The sequence below is a fragment of the Rhipicephalus microplus genome, chromosome 7 (assembly GCF_043290135.1).
Source record: "Rhipicephalus microplus isolate Deutch F79 chromosome 7, USDA_Rmic, whole genome shotgun sequence".
NCBI lineage: Eukaryota > Metazoa > Arthropoda > Arachnida > Ixodida > Ixodidae > Rhipicephalus > Rhipicephalus microplus.
Window position 1 is genome coordinate 170,406,515 of NC_134706.1, and position 20,897 is coordinate 170,427,411.

General features: G+C 41.0%; 11 non-coding genes across 11 annotated transcripts; all 11 read right to left on the reverse strand.

Annotated features, from left to right (window-relative positions):
• Positions 1–1,629: 1,629 nt before the first annotated feature.
• On the reverse strand, positions 1,630–1,702 carry TRNAT-CGU (transfer RNA threonine (anticodon CGU)). Its single transcript has one exon. It is a non-coding gene; the product is annotated as a tRNA-Thr (tRNA).
• An 844-nt stretch (positions 1,703–2,546) lies between these two features.
• Positions 2,547–2,619, reverse strand: TRNAT-CGU (transfer RNA threonine (anticodon CGU)). The gene has a single exon. It is a non-coding gene; the product is annotated as a tRNA-Thr (tRNA).
• Positions 2,620–3,008: 389 nt separating this feature from the next.
• On the reverse strand, positions 3,009–3,081 carry TRNAT-CGU (transfer RNA threonine (anticodon CGU)). The gene has a single exon. It is a non-coding gene; the product is annotated as a tRNA-Thr (tRNA).
• An 849-nt stretch (positions 3,082–3,930) lies between these two features.
• TRNAT-CGU (transfer RNA threonine (anticodon CGU)) lies at positions 3,931–4,003 on the reverse strand. The gene has a single exon. It is a non-coding gene; the product is annotated as a tRNA-Thr (tRNA).
• Positions 4,004–6,238: 2,235 nt separating this feature from the next.
• Positions 6,239–6,311, reverse strand: TRNAT-CGU (transfer RNA threonine (anticodon CGU)). The gene has a single exon. It is a non-coding gene; the product is annotated as a tRNA-Thr (tRNA).
• A 1,768-nt stretch (positions 6,312–8,079) lies between these two features.
• TRNAT-CGU (transfer RNA threonine (anticodon CGU)) lies at positions 8,080–8,152 on the reverse strand. The gene has a single exon. It is a non-coding gene; the product is annotated as a tRNA-Thr (tRNA).
• Positions 8,153–10,844: 2,692 nt separating this feature from the next.
• Positions 10,845–10,917, reverse strand: TRNAT-CGU (transfer RNA threonine (anticodon CGU)). The gene has a single exon. It is a non-coding gene; the product is annotated as a tRNA-Thr (tRNA).
• A 3,150-nt stretch (positions 10,918–14,067) lies between these two features.
• On the reverse strand, positions 14,068–14,140 carry TRNAT-CGU (transfer RNA threonine (anticodon CGU)). Its single transcript has one exon. It is a non-coding gene; the product is annotated as a tRNA-Thr (tRNA).
• A 1,313-nt stretch (positions 14,141–15,453) lies between these two features.
• On the reverse strand, positions 15,454–15,526 carry TRNAT-CGU (transfer RNA threonine (anticodon CGU)). Its single transcript has one exon. It is a non-coding gene; the product is annotated as a tRNA-Thr (tRNA).
• A 1,768-nt stretch (positions 15,527–17,294) lies between these two features.
• TRNAT-CGU (transfer RNA threonine (anticodon CGU)) lies at positions 17,295–17,367 on the reverse strand. Its single transcript has one exon. It is a non-coding gene; the product is annotated as a tRNA-Thr (tRNA).
• Positions 17,368–18,211: 844 nt separating this feature from the next.
• Positions 18,212–18,284, reverse strand: TRNAT-CGU (transfer RNA threonine (anticodon CGU)). Its single transcript has one exon. It is a non-coding gene; the product is annotated as a tRNA-Thr (tRNA).
• Positions 18,285–20,897: the final 2,613 nt, after the last annotated feature.

The following is a 20,897-nucleotide window of genomic DNA, read 5'->3' on the forward strand; positions in this document are numbered from 1 at the left end:
TTATGAGTGGGCAGCTGATTAATTGTCCCTCTTATACAACCTAAACACACCAAGTCTGCCAGTACGGGACCCTCGTTCAATGAAATAAGGGAGAGAAGTGTATACCTAAGGGCTCGTATTTGCGTGTTTTAACATAATAATAATGAGAAATAACAGACAGTAATGCCAAGGAATGTACAGGGGAAGTTATTAGAACTAATGGAATGTAAATAAGAAGAAAGAAGACAGAAAAGTGGATGAAAAAATTACCAGCTGTGAGCAGGAATCGAACCTACGACATTTGAATAACGAGTTCGATGCTCTAACCACTGAGCTATCACAGCGGCCGTCTCTCCATCCACTTTATGGGGTTTATATTGGAATTTAGAAGTAGGAGTGACAGTCAGCGCCATCTATAAGCCAAACAACGAGTGTGAAAACACTCCTATTCGCATGTTTGGCGTCACGTAGCACGTGAACTTATTATGAGCGGGCAGCTGATTAATTGTACCTCTTTTACAACCTAAACACACCAAGTCTGCCAGTACGAGACGCTCGTTCAATGAAATAAGGGAGAAAAGTGTATACCTAAGGGCTCGTATTTCCGTGTTTTAACATAATATGAATGAGATATAACAGACAGTAATGCCAAGGAATATACAGGGGAAGTTATTAGAACTAATGGAATGTAAATAAGAAGAAAGAAGAAAGAAAAGTGGATGAAAAAATTACCAGCTGTGAGCAGGAATCGAACCTACGACCTTCGAATAACGCGTTCGATGCTCTAACCACTGAGCTATCACAGCGGCCGTGCCTCCATCCACTTTTTGGGGTTTATATTGGAATTTAGAAGTAGGAGTGACAGTCAGCGCCATCTATAAGCCAAACAACGAGTGTGAAAACACTCTTATTCGCAAGTTTGGCGTCACGTAGCACGTGAACCTATTATGAGCGGGCAGCTGTATAATTGTCCCTCTTATACAACCTAAACACACCTAGTCTGCCACTACGAGACCCTCGTTCAATGAAATAAGGGAGAGAAGTGTATACCTAAGGGCTCGTATTTCCGTGTTTTAACATAATATGAATGAGATATAACAGACAGTAATGCCAAGGAATATACAGGGGAAGTTATTAGAACTAATGGAATGTAAATAAGAAGAAAGAAGAAAGAAAAGTGGATGAAAAAATTACCAGCTGTGAGCAGAAATCGAACCTACGACATTCGAATAACGCGTTCGATGCTCTAACCACTGAGCTATCACAGCGGCCGTCCCTCCATCCACTTTTTGGGGTTTATATTGAAATTTTGAAGTAGGAGTGACAGTCAGCGCCATCTATAAGCCAAACAACGAGTGTGAAAACACTCTTATTTGCATGTTTGGCGTCACGTAGCACGTGAACTTCTTATGAGCGGGCAGCTGATTAATTGTCCCTCTTATACAACCTAAACACACCAAGTCTGCCAGTACGAGACCCTCGTTCAATGAAATAAGGGAGAGAAGTGTATACCTAAGGGCTCGTATTTGCGTGCTTTAACATAATATTAATGAGATATAACAGACAGTAATGCCAAGGAATGTACAGGGGAAGTTATTAGAACTAATGGAATGTAAATAAGAAGAAAGAAAAGTGGATGAAAAAATTACCAGCTGTGAGCAGGAATCGAACCTACGACCTTTGAATAACGAGTTCGATGCTCTAACCACTGAGCTATCACAGCGGCCGTCCCTCCATCCACTTTATGGGGTTTATATTGGAATTTAGAAGTAGGAGTGACAGTCAGCGCCATCTATAAGCCAAACAACGAGTGTGAAAACACTCTTATTCGCATGGTTGGCGTCACGTAGCACGTGAACTTATTATGAGCGGGCAGCTGATTAATTGTCCCTCTTATACAACCTAAACACACCAAGTCTGCCAGTACGAGACCCTCGTTCAATGAAATAAGGGAGAAAAGTGTATACCTAAGGGCTCGTATTTCCGTGTTTTAACATAGTAATAATGAGATATAACAGACAGTAATGCCAAGGAATGTACAGGGGAAGTTATTACAACTAATGGAATGTAAATAAGAAGAAAGAAGAAAGAAAAGTGGATGAAAAAATTACCAGCTGTGAGCAGGAATCGAACCTACGACCTTCGAATAACGCGTTCGATGCTCTAACCACTAAGCTATCACAACGGCCGTCTCTCCATCCACTTTTCGGGGTTTATATTGAAACTTAGAAGTAGGAGTGACAGTCAGCGCCATCTATAAGCCAAACAACGAGTGTGAAAACACTCTTATGCGCATGTTTGGCGTCACGTAGCACGTGAACTTCTTATGAGCGGGCAGTTGATTAATTGTCCCTCTAATACAACCTAAACACACCAAGTCTGCCAGTACGAGACCCTCGTTCAATGAAATAAGGGAGAGAAGTGTATACCTAAGGGCTCGTATTTGCGTGTTTTAACATAATATTAATGAGATATAACAGACAGTAATGCCAAGGAATTTACAGGGGAAGTTATTAGAACTAATGGAATGTAAATAAGAAGAAAGAAAAGTGGATGAAAAAATTACCAGCTGTGAGCAGGAATCGAACCTACGACCTTTGAATAACGAGTTCGATGCTCTAACCACTGAGCTATCACAGCGGCCGTCCCTCCATCCACTTTATGGGGTTTATATTGGAATTTAGATGTAGGAGTGACAGTCAGCGCCATCTATAAGCCAAGCAACGAGTGTGAAAACACTCTTATTCGCATGTTTGGCGTCACGTAGCACGTGAACGTTTTATGAGCAGGCAGCTGATTAATTGTCCCTCTTATACAACCTAAACACACCAAGTCTGCCAGTACGAGACCCTCGTTCAATGAAATAAGGGAGAGAAGTGTATACCTAAGGGCTCGTATTTGCGTGTTTTAACATAATATTAATGAGATATACCAGACAGTGATGCCAAGGAATGTACAGGGGAAGTTATTAGAACTAATGGAATGTAAATAAGAAGAAAGAAAAAAGAAAAGTGGATGAAAAAATTACCAGCTGTGAGCAGGAATCGAACCTACGACCTTTGAATAACGAGTTCGATGCTCTAACCACTGAGCTATCACAGCGGCCGTCCCTCCATCCACTTTATGGGGTTTATATTGGAATTTAGATGTAGGAGTGACAGTCAGCGCCATCTATAAGCCAAACAACGAGTGTGAAAACACTCTTATTCGCATGTTTGGCGTCACGTAGCACGTGAACTTATTATGAGCGGGCAGCTGATTAATTGTCCCTCTTATACAACCTAAACACACCAAGTCTGCCAGTACGAGACCCTCGTTCAATGAAATAAGGGAGAAAAGTGTATACCTAAGGGCTCGTATTTCCGTGTTTAAACATAATATTAATGAGATATAACAGACAGTAATGCCAAGGATTGTACAGGGGAATTATTAGAACTAATTGAATGTAAATAAGAAGAAAGAAGAAAGAAAAGCGGATGAAAAAATTACCAGCTGTGAGCAGGAATCAAACCTACGACCTTCGAATAACGCGTTCGATGCTCTAACCACTGAGCTATCACAGCGGCCGTCCCTCCATCCACTTTTTGGGGTTTATATTGAAATTTAGAAGTAGGAGTGACAGTCAGCGCCATCTATAAGCCAAACAACGAGTGTGAAAACACACTTATTTGCATGTTTGGCGTCACGTAGCACTTGAACTTCTTATGAGCGGGCAGCTGAATAATTGTTCTCTTATACAACCTAAACACACCAAGTCTGCCAGTACGAGACCCTCGTTCAATGAAATAAGGGAGAGAAGTGTATACCTAAGGGCTCGTATTTGCGTGTTTTAACATAATATTAATGAGATATACCAGACAGTGATGCCAAGGAATGTACAGGGGAAGTTATTAGAACTAATGGAATGTAAATAAGAAGAAAGAAAAAAGAAAAGTGGATGAAAAAATTACCAGCTGTGAGCAGGAATCGAACCTACGACCTTTGAATAACGAGTTCGATGCTCTAACCACTGAGCTATCACAGCGGCCGTCCCTCCATCCACTTTATGGGGTTTATATTGGAATTTAGATGTAGGAGTGACAGTCAGCGCCATCTATAAGCCAAACAACGAGTGTGAAAACACTCTTATTCGCATGTTTGGCGTCACGTAGCACGTGAACTTATTATGAGCGGGCAGCTGATTAATTGTCCCTCTTATACAACCTAAACACACCAAGTCTGCCAGTACGAGACCCTCGTTCAATGAAATAAGGGAGAAAAGTGTATACCTAAGGGCTCGTATTTCCGTGTTTTAACATAATATTAATGAGATATAACAGACAGTAATGCCAAGGATTGTACAGGGGAATTATTAGAACTAATTGAATGTAAATAAGAAGAAAGAAGAAAGAAAAGCGGATGAAAAAATTACCAGCTGTGAGCAGGAACCGAACCTACGACCTTCGAATAACGCGTTCGATGCTCTAACCACTGACCTATCACAGTGGCCGTCCCTCCATCCACTTTTTGGGGTTTATATTGGAATTTTGAAGTAGGAGTGACAGTCAGCGCCATCTATAAGCCAAACAACGAGTGTGAAAACACTCTTATTCGCATGTTTGGCGTCACGTAGCACGTGAACTTATTATGAGCGGGCAGCTGAATAATTGTCCCTCTTATACAACCTAAACACACCAAGTCTGCCAGTACGAGACCCTCGTTCAATGAAATAAGGAAGAAAAGTGTATACCTAAGGGCTCGTATTTCCGTGTTTTAACATAATATTAATGAGATATAACAGACAGTAATGCCAAGGAATGTACAGGGGAAGTTATTAGAACTAATGGAATGTAAATAAGAAGAAAGAAGAAAGAAAAGCGGATGAAAAAATTACCAGCTGTGAGCAGGAACCGAACCTACGACCTTCGAATAACGCGTTCGATGCTCTAACCACTGACCTATCACAGTGGCCGTCCCTCCATCCACTTTTTGGGGTTTATATTGGAATTTTGAAGTAGGAGTGACAGTCAGCGCCATCTATAAGCCAAACAACGAGTGTGAAAACACTCTTATTCGCATGTTTGGCGTCACGTAGCACGTGAACGTTTTATGAGCAGGCAGCTGATAAATTGTCCCTCTTATACAACCTAAACACACCAAGTCTGCCAGTACGAGACCCTCGTTCATTGAAATAAGGGAGAAATGAGTATACCTGAGGCTCGTATTTCCGTGTTTAAACATAATATTAAGGAGATATAACAGACAGTAATGCCAAGGAATGTACAGGGGAAGTTATTAGAACTAATGGAATGTAAATAAGAAGAAAGAAGAAAGAAAAGTGGATGAAAAAATTACCAGCTGTGAGCAGGAATTGAACCTACGACCTTCGAATAACGCGTTCGATGCTCTAACCACTGAGCTTTCACAGTGGCCGTGCCTCCATCCACTTTTTGGGGTTTATATTGGAATTTAGAAGTAGGAGTGACAGTCAGCGCCATCTATAAGCCAAACAACGAGTGTGAAAACACTCCTATTCGCATGTTTGGCTTCACGTAGCACGTGAACTTATTATGAGCGGGCAGCTGAATAATTGTACCTCTTTTACAACCTAAACACACCAAGTCTGCCAGTACGAGGCCCTCGTTCAATGAAATAAGGGAGAAAAGTATATACCTAAGGGCTCGTATTTCCGTGTTTTAACATAATATGAATGAGATATAACAGACAGTAATGCCAAGGAATATACAGGGGAAGTTATTAGAACTAATGGAATGTAAATAAGAAGAAAGAAGAAAGAAAAGTGGATGAAAAATATACCAGCTGGGAGCAGAAATCGAACCTACGACATTCGAATAACGCGTTCGATGCTCTAACCACTGAGCTATCACAGCGGCCGTCCCTCCATCCACTTTTTGGGGTTTATATTGAAATTTAGAAATAGGAGTGACAGTCAGCGCCATCTTTAAGCTAAACAACGAGTGTGAAAACACTCTTATTTGCATGTTTGGCGTCACGTAGCACGTGAACTTCTTATGAGCGGGCAGCTGATTAATTGTCCCTCTTATACAACCTAAACACACCAAGTCTGCCAGTTGGAGACCCTCGTTCAATGAAATAAGGGAGAGAAGTGTATACCTAAGGGCTCGTATTTGCGTGTTTTAACATAATATTAATGAGATATAACAGACAGTAATGCCAAGGAATGTACAGGGGAAGTTATTAGAACTAATGGAATGTAAATAAGAAGAAAGAAGAAAGAAAAGTGGATGAAAAAATTACCAGCTGTGAGCAGGAATCGAACCTACGACCTTTGAATAACGAGTTCGATGCTCTAACCACTGAGCTATCACAGCGGCCGTCCCTCCATCCACTTTATGGGGTTTATATTGGAATTTAGAAGTAGGAGTGACAGTCAGCGCCATCTATAAGCCAAACAACGAGTGTGAAAACACTCTTATTCGCATGGTTGGCGTTTCGTAGCACGTGAACTTATTATGAGCGGGCAGCTGATTAATTGTCCCTCTTATACAACCTAAACACACCAAGTCTGCCAGTACGAGACCCTCGTTCAATGAAATAAGGGAGAAAAGTGTATACCTAAGGGCTCGTATTTCCGTGTTTTAACATAATATTAATGAGATATAACAGACAGTAATGCCAAGGAATGTACAGGGGAAGTTATTACAACTAATGGAATGTAAATAAGAAGAAAGAAGAAAGAAAAGTGGATGAAAAAATTACCAGCTGGGAGCAGAAATCGAACCTACGACATTCGAATAACGCGTTCGATGCTCTAACCACTGAGCTATCACAGCGGCCGTCCCTCCATCCACTTTTTGGGGTTTATATTGAAATTTAGAAGTAGGAGTGACAGTCAGCGCCATCTATAAGCCAAACAACGAGTGTGAAAACACTCTTATTTGCATGTTTGGCGTCACGTAGCACGTGAACTTCTTATGAGTGGGCAGCTGATTAATTGTCCCTCTTATACAACCTAAACACACCAAGTCTGCCAGTACGAGACCCTCGTTCAATGAAATAAGGGAGAGAAGTGTATACCTAAGGGCTCGTATTTGCGTGTTTTAACATAATATTAATGAGATATAACAGACAGTAATGCCAAGGAATGTACAGGGGAAGTTATTAGAACTAATGGAATGTAAATAAGAAGAAAGAAGAAAGAAAAGTGGATGAAAAAATTACCAGCTGTGAGCAGGAATCGAACCTACGACATTTGAATAACGAGTTCGATGCTCTAACCACTGAGCTATCACAGCGGCCGTCTCTCCATCCACTTTATGGGGTTTATATTGGAATTTAGAAGTAGGAGTGACAGTCAGCGCCATCTATAAGCCAAACAACGAGTGTGAAAACACTCTTATTCGCAAGTTTGGCGTCACGTAGCACGTGAACTTATTATGAGCGGGCAGCTGTATAATTGTCCCTCTTATACAACCTAAACACACCTAGTCTGCCACTACGAGACCCTCGTTCAATGAAATAAGGGAGAGAAGTGTATACCTAAGGGCTCGTATTTCCGTGTTTTAACATAATATGAATGAGATATAACAGACAGTAATGCCAAGGAATATACAGGGGAAGTTATTAGAACTAATGGAATGTAAATAAGAAGAAAGAAGAAAGAAAAGTGGATGAAAAAATTACCAGCTGTGAGCAGAAATCGAACCTACGACATTCGAATAACGCGTTCGATGCTCTAACCACTGAGCTATCACAGCGGCCGTCCCTCCATCCACTTTTTGGGGTTTATATTGAAATTTTGAAGTAGGAGTGACAGTCAGCGCCATCTATAAGCCATACAACGAGTGTGAAAACACTCTTATTTGCATGTTTGGCGTCACGTAGCACGTGAACTTCTTATGAGCGGGCAGCTGATTAATTGTCCCTCTTATACAACCTAAACACACCAAGTCTGCCAGTACGAGACCCTCGTTCAATGAAATAAGGGAGAGAAGTGTATACCTAAGGGCTCGTATTTGCGTGTTTTAACATAATATTAATGAGATATAACAGACAGTAATGCCAAGGAATGTACAGGGGAAGTTATTAGAACTAATGGAATGTAAATAAGAAGAAAGAAAAGTGGATGAAAAAATTACCAGCTGTGAGCAGGAATCGAACCTACGACCTTTGAATAACGAGTTCGATGCTCTAACCACTGAGCTATCACAGCGGCCGTCCCTCCATCCACTTTATGGGGTTTATATTGGAATTTAGAAGTAGGAGTGACAGTCAGCGCCATCTATAAGCCAAACAACGAGTGTGAAAACACTCTTATTCGCATGGTTGGCGTCACGTAGCACGTGAACTTATTATGAGCGGGCAGCTGATTAATTGTCCCTCTTATACAACCTAAACACACCAAGTCTGCCAGTACGAGACCCTCGTTCAATGAAATAAGGGAGAAAAGTGTATACCTAAGGGCTCGTATTTCCGTGTTTTAACATAATATTAATGAGATATAACAGACAGTAATGCCAAGGAATGTACAGGGGAAGTTATTACAACTAATGGAATGTAAATAAGAAGAAAGAAGAAAGAAAAGTGGATGAAAAAATTACCAGCTGGGAGCAGAAATCGAACCTACGACATTCGAATAACGCGTTCGATGCTCTAACCACTGAGCTATCACAGCGGCCGTCCCTCCATCCACTTTTTGGGGTTTATATTGAAATTTAGAAGTAGGAGTGACAGTCAGCGCCATCTATAAGCCAAACAACGAGTGTGAAAACACTCTTATTTGCATGTTTGGCGTCACGTAGCACGTGAACTTCTTATGAGTGGGCAGCTGATTAATTGTCCCTCTTATACAACCTAAACACACCAAGTCTGCCAGTACGAGACCCTCGTTCAATGAAATAAGGGAGAGAAGTGTATACCTAAGGGCTCGTATTTGCGTGTTTTAACATAATATTAATGAGATATAACAGACAGTAATGCCAAGGAATGTACAGGGGAAGTTATTAGAACTAATGGAATGTAAATAAGAAGAAAGAAGAAAGAAAAGTGGATGAAAAAATTACCAGCTGTGAGCAGGAATCGAACCTACGACATTTGAATAACGAGTTCGATGCTCTAACCACTGAGCTATCACAGCGGCCATCTCTCCATCCACTTTATGGGGTTTATATTGGAATTTAGAAGTAGGAGTGACAGTCAGCGCCATCTATAAGCCAACCAACGAGTGTGAAAACACTCCTATTCGCATGTTTGGCGTCACGTAGCACGTGAACTTATTATGAGCGGGCAGCTGATTAATTGTACCTCTTTTACAACCTAAACACACCAAGTCTGCCAGTACGAGACGCTCGTTCAATGAAATAAGGGAGAAAAGTGTATACCTAAGGGCTCGTATTTCCGTGTTTTAACATAATATGAATGAGATATAACAGACAGTAATGCCAAGGAATATACAGGGGAAGTTATTAGAACTAATGGAATGTAAATAAGAAGAAAGAAGAAAGAAAAGTGGATGAAAAAATTACCAGCTGTGAGCAGAAATCGAACCTACGACATTCGAATAACGCGTTCGATGCTCTAACCACTGAGCTATCACATAGGCCGTCGCTCCATCCACTTTTTGGGGTTTATATTGAAATTTAGAAGTAGGAGTGACAGTCAGCGCCATCTATAAGCCAAACAACGAGTGTGAAAACACTCTTATTTGCATGTTTGGCGTCACGTAGCACGTGAACTTCTTATGAGCGGGCAGCTGATTAATTGTCCCTCTTATACAACCTAAACACACCAAGTCTGACAGTACGAGACCCTCGTTCAATGAAATAAGGGAGAAAAGTGTATACCTAAGGGCTCGTATTTCCGTGTTTTAACATAATAATAATGAGATATAACAGACAGTAATGCCAAGGAATGTACAGGGGAAGTTATTAGAACTAATGGAATGTAAATAAGAAGAAAGAAGAAAGAAAAGTGGATGAAAAAATTACCAGCTGTGAGCAGGAATCGAACCTACGACCTTCGAATAACGCGTTCGATGCTCTAACCACTGAGCTATCACAGCGGCCGTGCCTCCATCCACTTTTTGTGGTTTATATTGGAATTTAGAAGTAGGAGTGACAGTCAGCGCCATCTATAAGCCAAACAACGAGTGTGAAAACACTCTTATTCGCAAGTTTGGCGTCACGTAGCACGTGAACTTATTATGAGCGGGCAGCTGTATAATTGTCCCTCTTATACAACCTAAACACACCTAGTCTGCCACTACGAGACCCTCGTTCAATGAAATAAGGGAGAGAAGTGTATACCTAAGGGCTCGTATTTCCGTGTTTTAACATAATATGAATGAGATATAACAGACAGTAATGCCAAGGAATATACAGGGGAAGTTATTAGAACTAATGGAATGTAAATAAGAAGAAAGAAGAAAGAAAAGTGGATGAAAAAATTACCAGCTGTGAGCAGAAATCGAACCTACGACATTCGAATAACGCGTTCGATGCTCTAACCACTGAGCTATCACAGCGGCCGTCCCTCCATCCACTTTTTGGGGTTTATATTGAAATTTTGAAGTAGGAGTGACAGTCAGCGCCATCTATAAGCCAAACAACGAGTGTGAAAACACTCTTATTTGCATGTTTGGCGTCACGTAGCACGTGAACTTCTTATGAGCGGGCAGCTGATTAATTGTCCCTCTTATACAACCTAAACACACCAAGTCTGCCAGTACGAGACCCTCGTTCAATGAAATAAGGGAGAGAAGTGTATACCTAAGGGCTCGTATTTGCGTGTTTTAATATAATATTAATGAGATATAACAGACAGTAATGCCAAGGAATGTACAGGGGAAGTTATTAGAACTAATGGAATGTAAATAAGAAGAAAGAAAAGTGGATGAAAAAATTACCAGCTGTGAGCAGGAATCGAACCTACGACCTTTGAATAACGAGTTCGATGCTCTAACCACTGAGCTATCACAGCGGCCGTCCCTCCATCCACTTTATGGGGTTTATATTGGAATTTAGAAGTAGGAGTGACAGTCAGCGCCATCTATAAGCCAAACAACGAGTGTGAAAACACTCTTATTCGCATGTTTGGCGTCACGTAGCACGTGAACGTTTTATGAGCAGGCAGCTGATTAATTGTCCCTCTTATACAACCTAAACACACCAAGTCTGCCAGTACGAGACCCTCGTTCATTGAAATAAGGGAGAAATGTGTATACCTAAGGGCTCGTATTTCCGTGTTTAAACATAATATTAAGGAGATATAACAGACAGTAATGCCAAGGAATGTACAGGGGAAGTTATTAGAACTAATGGAATGTAAATAAGAAGAAAGAAGAAAGAAAAGTGGATGAAAAAATTACCAGCTGTGAGCAGGAATTGAACCTACGACCTTCGAATAACGCGTTCGATGCTCTAACCACTGAGCTTTCACAGTGGCCGTGCCTCCATCCACTTTTTGGGGTTTATATTGGAATTTAGAAGTAGGAGTGACAGTCAGCGCCATCTATAAGCCAAACAACGAGTGTGAAAACACTCCTATTCGCATGTTTGGCTTCACGTAGCACGTGAACTTATTATGAGCGGGCAGCTGATTAATTGTACCTCTTTTACAACCTAAACACACCAAGTCTGCCAGTACGAGGCCCTCGTTCAATGAAATAAGGGAGAAAAGTGTATACCTAGGGCTCGTATTTCCGTGTTTTAACATAATATGAATGAGATATAACAGACAGTAATGCCAAGGAATATACAGGGGAAGTTATTAGAACTAATGGAATGTAAATAAGAAGAAAGAAGAAAGAAAAGTGGATGAAAAATATACCAGCTGGGAGCAGAAATCGAACCTACGACATTCGAATAACGAGTTCGATTCTCTAACCACTGAGCTATCACAGCGGCCGTCCCTCCATCCACTTTATGGGGTTTATATTGGAATTTAGAAGTAGGAGTGACAGTCAGCGCCATCTATAAGCCAAACAACGAGTGTGAAAACACTCTTATTCGCATGGTTGGCGTCACGTAGCACGTGAACTTATTATGAGCGGGCAGCTGATTAATTGTCCCTCTTATACAACCTAAACACACCAAGTCTGCCAGTACGAGACCCTCGTTCAATGAAATAAGGGAGAAAAGTGTATACCTAAGGGCTCGTATTTCCGTGTTTTAACATAATATTAATGAGATATAACAGACAGTAATGCCAAGGAATGTACAGGGGAAGTTATTACAACTAATGGAATGTAAATAAGAAGAAAGAAGAAAGAAAAGTGGATGAAAAAATTACCAGCTGGGAGCAGAAATCGAACCTACGACATTCGAATAACGCGTTCGATGCTCTAACCACTGAGCTATCACAGCGGTCGTCCCTCCATCCACTTTTTGGGGTTTATATTGAAATTTAGAAGTAGGAGTGACAGTCAGCGCCATCTATAAGCCAAACAACGAGTGTGAAAACACTCTTATTTGCATGTTTGGCGTCACGTAGCACGTGAACTTCTTATGAGTGGGCAGCTGATTAATTGTCCCTCTTATACAACCTAAACACACCAAGTCTGCCAGTACGAGACGCTCGTTCAATGAAATAAGGGAGAAAAGTGTATACCTAAGGGCTCGTATTTCCGTGTTTTAACATAATATGAATGAGATATAACAGACAGTAATGCCAAGGAATATACAGGGAAAGTTATTAGAACTAATGGAATGTAAATAAGAAAGAAGAAAGAAAAGTGGATGAAAAAATTACCAGCTGTGAGCAGAAATCGAACCTACGACATTCGAATAACGCGTTCGATGCTCTAACCACTGAGCTATCACAGCGGCCGGATCTCCATCCACTTTTTGGGGTTTATATTGAAATTTAGAAGTAGGAGTGACAGTCAGCGCCATCTATAAGCCAAACAACGAGTGTGAAAACACTCTTATTTGCATGTTTGGCGTCACGTAGCACGTGAACTTCTTATGAGCGGGCAGCTGATTAATTGTCCCTCTTATACAACCTAAACACACCAAGTCTGCCAGTACGAGACCCTCGTTCAATGAAATAAGGGAGAAAAGTGTATACCTAAGGGCTCGTATTTCCGTGTTTTAACATAATAATAATGAGATATAACAGACAGTAATGCCAAGGAATGTACAGGGGAAGTTATTAGAACTAATGGAATGTAAATAAGAAGAAAGAAGAAAGAAAAGTGGATGAAAAAATTACCAGCTGTGAGCAGGAATCGAACCTACGACCTTCGAATAACGCGTTCGATGCTCTAACTACTGAGCTATCACAGCGGCCGTGCCTCCATCCACTTTTTGTGGTTTATATTGGAATTTAGAAGTAGGAGTGACAGTCAGCGCCATCTATAAGCCAAACAACGAGTGTGAAAACACTCTTATTCGCAAGTTTGGCGTCACGTAGCACGTGAACTTATTGTGAGCGGGCAGCTGTATAATTGTCCCTCTTATACAACCTAAACACACCTAGTCTGCCACTACGAGACCCTCGTTCAATGAAATAAGGGAGAGAAGTGTATACCTAAGGGCTCGTATTTCCGTGTTTTAACATAATATGAATGAGATATAACAGACAGTAATGCCAAGGAATATACAGGGGAAGTTATTAGAACTAATGGAATGTAAATAAGAAGAAAGAAGAAAGAAAAGTGGATGAAAAAATTACCAGCTGTGAGCAGAAATCGAACCTACGACATTCGAATAACGCGTTCGATGCTCTAACCACTGAGCTATCACAGCGGCCGTCCCTCCATCCACTTTTTGGGGTTTATATTGAAATTTTGAAGTAGGAGTGACAGTCAGCGCCATCTATAAGCCAAACAACGAGTGTGAAAACACTCTTATTTGCATGTTTGGCGTCACGTAGCACGTGAACTTCTTATGAGCGGGCAGCTGATTAATTGTCCCTCTTATACAACCTAAACACACCAATTCTGCCAGTACGAGACCCTCGTTCAATGAAATAAGGGAGAGAAGTGTATACCTAAGGGCTCGTATTTGCGTGTTTTAACATAATATTAATGAGATATAACAGACAGTAATGCCAAGGAATGTACAGGGGAAGTTATTAGAACTAATGGAATGTAAATAAGAAGAAAGAAAAGTGGATGAAAAAATTACCAGCTGTGAGCAGGAATCGAACCTACGACCTTTGAATAACGAGTTCGATGCTCTAACCACTGAGCTATCACAGCGGCCGTCCCTCCATCCACTTTATGGGGTTTATATTGGAATTCAGAAGTAGGAGTGACAGTCAGCGCCATCTATAAGCCAAACAACGAGTGTGAAAACACTCTTATTCGCATGTTTGGCGTCACGTAGCACGTGAACGTTTTATGAGCAGGCAGCTGATTAATTGTCCCTCTTATACAACCTAAACACACCAAGTCTGCCAGTACGAGACCCTCGTTCATTGAAATAAGGGAGAAATGTGTATACCTAAGGGCTCGTATTTCCGTGTTTAAACATAATATTAAGGAGATATAACAGACAGTAATGCCAAGGAATGTACAGGGGAAGTTATTAGAACTAATGAAATGTAAATAAGAAGAAAGAAGAAAGAAAAGTGGATGAAAAAATTACCAGCTGTGAGCAGGAATTGAACCTACGACCTTCGAATAACGCGTTCGATGCTCTAACCACTGAGCTTTCACAGTGGCCGTGCCTCCATCCACTTTTTGGGGTTTATATTGGAATTTAGAAGTAGGAGTGACAGTCAGCGCCATCTATAAGCCAAACAACGAGTGTGAAAACACTCCTATTCGCATGTTTGGCTTCACGTAGCACGTGAACTTATTATGAGCGGGCAGCTGATTAATTGTACCTCTTTTACAACCTAAACACACCAAGTCTGCCAGTACGAGGCCCTCGTTCAATGAAATAAGGGAGAAAAGTGTATACCTAAGGGCTCGTATTTCCGTGTTTTAACATAATATGAATGAGATATAACAGACAGTAATGCCAAGGAATATACAGGGGAAGTTATTAGAACTTATGGAATGTAAATAAGAAGAAAGAAGAAAGAAAAGTGGATGAAAAATATACCAGCTGGGAGCAGAAATCGAACCTACGACATTCGAATAACGCGTTCGATGCTCTAACCACTGAGCTATCACAGCGGCCGTCCCTCCATCCACTTTTTGGGGTTTATATTGAAATTTAGAAATAGGAGTGACAGTCAGCGCCATCTATAAGCTAAACAACGAGTGTGAAAACACTCTTATTTGCATGTTTGGCGTCACGTAGCACGTGAACTTCTTATGAGCGGGCAGCTGATTAATTGTCCCTCTTATACAACCTAAACACACCAAGTCTGCCAGTACGAGACCCTCGTTCAATGAAATAAGGGAGAGAAGTGTATACCTAAGGGCTCGTATTTGCGTGTTTTAACATAATATTAATGAGATATAACAGACAGTAATGCCAAGGAATGTACAGGGGAAGTTATTAGAACTAATGGAATGTAAATAAGAAGAAAGAAGAAAGAAAAGTGGATGAAAAAATTACCAGCTGTGAGCAGGAATCGAACCTACGACCTTTGAATAACGAGTTCGATGCTCTAACCACTGAGCTATCACAGCGGCCGTCCCTCCATCCACTTTATGGGGTTTATATTGAAATTTAGAAGTAGGAGTGACAGTCAGCGCCATCTATAAGCCAAACAACGAGTGTGAAAACACTCTTATTTGCATGTTTGGCGTCACGTAGCACGTGAACTTCTTATGAGTGGGCAGCTGATTAATTGTCCCTCTTATACAACCTAAACACACCAAGTCTGCCAGTACGGGACCCTCGTTCAATGAAATAAGGGAGAGAAGTGTATACCTAAGGGCTCGTATTTGCGTGTTTTAACATAATAATAATGAGAAATAACAGACAGTAATGCCAAGGAATGTACAGGGGAAGTTATTAGAACTAATGGAATGTAAATAAGAAGAAAGAAGACAGAAAAGTGGATGAAAAAATTACCAGCTGTGAGCAGGAATCGAACCTACGACATTTGAATAACGAGTTCGATGCTCTAACCACTGAGCTATCACAGCGGCCGTCTCTCCATCCACTTTATGGGGTTTATATTGGAATTTAGAAGTAGGAGTGACAGTCAGCGCCATCTATAAGCCAAACAACGAGTGTGAAAACACTCCTATTCGCATGTTTGGCGTCACGTAGCACGTGAACTTATTATGAGCGGGCAGCTGATTAATTGTACCTCTTTTACAACCTAAACACACCAAGTCTGCCAGTACGAGACGCTCGTTCAATGAAATAAGGGAGAAAAGTGTATACCTAAGGGCTCGTATTTCCGTGTTTTAACATAATATGAATGAGATATAACAGACAGTAATGCCAAGGAATATACAGGGGAAGTTATTAGAACTAATGGAATGTAAATAAGAAGAAAGAAGAAAGAAAAGTGGATGAAAAAATTACCAGCTGTGAGCAGGAATCGAACCTACGACCTTCGAATAACGCGTTCGATGCTCTAACCACTGAGCTATCACAGCGGCCGTGCCTCCATCCACTTTTTGGGGTTTATATTGGAATTTAGAAGTAGGAGTGACAGTCAGCGCCATCTATAAGCCAAACAACGAGTGTGAAAACACTCTTATTCGCAAGTTTGGCGTCACGTAGCACGTGAACCTATTATGAGCGGGCAGCTGTATAATTGTCCCTCTTATACAACCTAAACACACCTAGTCTGCCACTACGAGACCCTCGTTCAATGAAATAAGGGAGAGAAGTGTATACCTAAGGGCTCGTATTTCCGTGTTTTAACATAATATGAATGAGATATAACAGACAGTAATGCCAAGGAATATACAGGGGAAGTTATTAGAACTAATGGAATGTAAATAAGAAGAAAGAAGAAAGAAAAGTGGATGAAAAAATTACCAGCTGTGAGCAGAAATCGAACCTACGACATTCGAATAACGCGTTCGATGCTCTAACCACTGAGCTATCACAGCGGCCGTCCCTCCATCCACTTTTTGGGGTTTATATTGAAATTTTGAAGTAGGAGTGACAGTCAGCGCCATCTATAAGCCAAACAACGAGTGTGAAAACACTCTTATTTGCATGTTTGGCGTCACGTAGCACGTGAACTTCTTATGAGCGGGCAGCTGATTAATTGTCCCTCTTATACAACCTAAACACACCAAGTCTGCCAGTACGAGAACCTCGTTCAATGAAATAAGGGAGAGAAGTGTATACCTAAGGGCTCGTATTTGCGTGCTTTAACATAATATTAATGAGATATAACAGACAGTAATGCCAAGGAATGTACAGGGGAAGTTATTAGAACTAATGGAATGTAAATAAGAAGAAAGAAAAGTGGATGAAAAAATTACCAGCTGTGAGCAGGAATCGAACCTACGACCTTTGAATAACGAGTTCGATGCTCTAACCACTGAGCTATCACAGCGGCCGTCCCTCCATCCACTTTATGGGGTTTATATTGGAATTTAGAAGTAGGAGTGACAGTCAGCGCCATCTATAAGCCAAACAACGAGTGTGAAAACACTCTTATTCGCATGGTTGGCGTCACGTAGCACGTGAACTTATTATGAGCGGGCAGCTGATTAATTGTCCCTCTTATACAACCTAAACACACCAAGTCTGCCAGTACGAGACCCTCGTTCAATGAAATAAGGGAGAAAAGTGTATACCTAAGGGCTCGTATTTCCGTGTTTTAACATAGTAATAATGAGATATAACAGACAGTAATGCCAAGGAATGTACAGGGGAAGTTATTACAACTAATGGAATGTAAATAAGAAGAAAGAAGAAAGAAAAGTGGATGAAAAAATTACCAGCTGTGAGCAGGAATCGAACCTACGACCTTCGAATAACGCGTTCGATGCTCTAACCACTAAGCTATCACAACGGCCGTCTCTCCATCCACTTTTCGGGGTTTATATTGAAACTTAGAAGTAGGAGTGACAGTCAGCGCCATCTATAAGCCAAACAACGAGTGTGAAAACACTCTTATGCGCATGTTTGGCGTCACGTAGCACGTGAACTTCTTATGAGCGGGCAGTTGATTAATTGTCCCTCTAATACAACCTAAACACACCAAGTCTGCCAGTACGAGACCCTCGTTCAATGAAATAAGGGAGAGAAGTGTATACCTAAGGGCTCGTATTTGCGTGTTTTAACATAATATTAATGAGATATAACAGACAGTAATGCCAAGGAATTTACAGGGGAAGTTATTAGAACTAATGGAATGTAAATAAGAAGAAAGAAAAGTGGATGAAAAAATTACCAGCTGTGAGCAGGAATCGAACCTACGACCTTTGAATAACGAGTTCGATGCTCTAACCACTGAGCTATCACAGCGGCCGTCCCTCCATCCACTTTATGGGGTTTATATTGGAATTTAGATGTAGGAGTGACAGTCAGCGCCATCTATAAGCCAAGCAACGAGTGTGAAAACACTCTTATTCGCATGTTTGGCGTCACGTAGCACGTGAACGTTTTATGAGCAGGCAGCTGATTAATTGTCCCTCTTATACAACCTAAACACACCAAGTCTGCCAGTACGAGACCCTCATTCAATGAAATAAGGGAGAAAAGTGTATACCTAAGGGCTCGTATTTCCGTGTTTTAACATAATATTAATGAGATATAACAGACAGTAATGCCAAGGAATGTACAGGGGAAGTTATTACAACTAATGGAATGTAAATAAGAAGAAAGAAGAAAGAAAAGTGGATGAAAAAATTACCAGCTGGGAGCAGAAATCGAACCTACGACATTCGAATAACGCGTTCGATGCTCTAACCACTGAGCTATCACAGCGGCCGTCCCTCCATCCACTTTTTGGGGTTTATATTGAAATTTAGAAGTAGGAGTGACAGTCAGCGCCATCTATAAGCCAAACAACGAGTGTGAAAACACTCTTATTTGCATGTTTGGCGTCACGTAGCACGTGAACTTCTTATGAGTGGGCAGCTGATTAATTGTCCCTCTTATACAACCTAAACACACCAAGTCTGCCAGTACGAGACCCTCGTTCAATGAAATAAGGGAGAGAAGTGTATACCTAAGGGCTCGTATTTGCGTGTTTTAACATAATATTAATGAGATATAACAGACAGTAATGCCAAGGAATGTACAGGGGAAGTTATTAGAACTAATGGAATGTAAATAAGAAGAAAGAAGAAAGAAAAGTGGATGAAAAAATTACCAGCTGTGAGCAGGAATCGAACCTACGACATTTGAATAACGAGTTCGATGCTCTAACCACTGAGCTATCACAGCGGCCGTCTCTCCATCCACTTTATGGGGTTTATATTGGAATTTAGAAGTAGGAGTGACAGTCAGCGCCATCTATAAGCCAAACAACGAGTGTGAAAACACTCCTATTCGCATGTTTGGCGTCACGTAGCACGTGAACTTATTATGAGCGGGCAGCTGAATAATTGTACCTCTTTTACAACCTAAACACACCAAGTCTGCCAGTACGAGACGCTCGTTCAATGAAATAAGGGAGAAAAGTGTATACCTAAGGGCTCGTATTTCCGTGTTTTAACATAATATGAATGAGATATAACAGACAGTAATGCCAAGGAATATACAGGGAAAGTTATTAGAACTAATGGAATGTAAATAAGAAGAAAGAAGAAAGAAAAGTGGATGAAAAAATTACCAGCTGTGAGCAGAAATCGAACCTACGACATTCGAATAACGCGTTCGATGCTCTAACCACTGAGCTATCACAGCGGCCGTCGCTCCATCCACTTTTTGGGGTTTATATTGAAATTTAGAAGTAGGAGTGACAGTCAGCGCCATCTATAAGCCAAACAACGAGTGTGAAAACACTCTTATTTGCATGTTTGGCGTCACGTAGCACGTGAACTTCTTATGAGCGGGCAGCTGATTAATTGTCCCTCTTATACAACCTAAACACACCAAGTCTGCCAGTACGAGACCCTCGTTCAATGAAATAAGGGAGAAAAGTGTATACCTAAGGGCTCGTATTTCCGTGTTTTAACATAATAATAATGAGATATAACAGACAGTAATGCCAAGGAATGTACAGGGGAAGTTATTAGAACTAATGGAATGTAAATAAGAAGAAAGAAGAAAGAAAAGTGGATAAAAAAATTACCAGCTGTGAGCAGGAATCGAACCTACGACCTTCGAATAACGCGTTCGATGCTCTAACCACTGAGCTATCACAGCGGCCGTGCCTCCATCCACTTTTTGTGGTTTATATTGGAATTTAGAAGTAGGAGTGACAGTCAGCGCCATCTATAAGCCAAACAACGAGTGTGAAAACACTCTTATTCGCAAGTTTGGCGTCACGTAGCACGTGAACTTATTGTGAGCGGGCAGCTGTATAATTGTCCCTCTTATACAACCTAAACACACCTAGTCTGCCACTACGAGACCCTCGTTCATTGAAATAAGGGAGAGAAGTGTATACCTAAGGGCTCGTATTTCCGTGTTTTAACATAATATGAATGAGATATAACAGACAGTAATGCCAAGGAATATACAGGGGAAGTTATTAGAACTAATGGAATGTAAATAAGAAGAAAGAAGAAAGAAAAGTGGATGAAAAAATTACCAGCTGTGAGCAGAAATCGAACCTACGACATTCGAATAACGCGTTCGATGCTCTAACCACTGAGCTATCACAGCGGCCGTCCCTCCATCCACTTTTTGGGGTTTATATTGAAATTTTGAAGTAGGAGTGACAGTCAGCGCCATCTATAAGCCAAACAACGAGTGTGAAAACACTCTTATTTGCATGTTTGGCGTCACGTAGCACGTGAACTTCTTATGAGCGGGCAGCTGATTAATTGTCCCTCTTATACAACCTAAACACACCAAGTCTGCCAGTACGAGACCCTCGTTCAATGAAATAAGGGAGAGAAGTGTATACCTAAGGGCTCGTATTTGCGTGTTTTAACATAATATTAATGAGATATAACAGACAGTAAT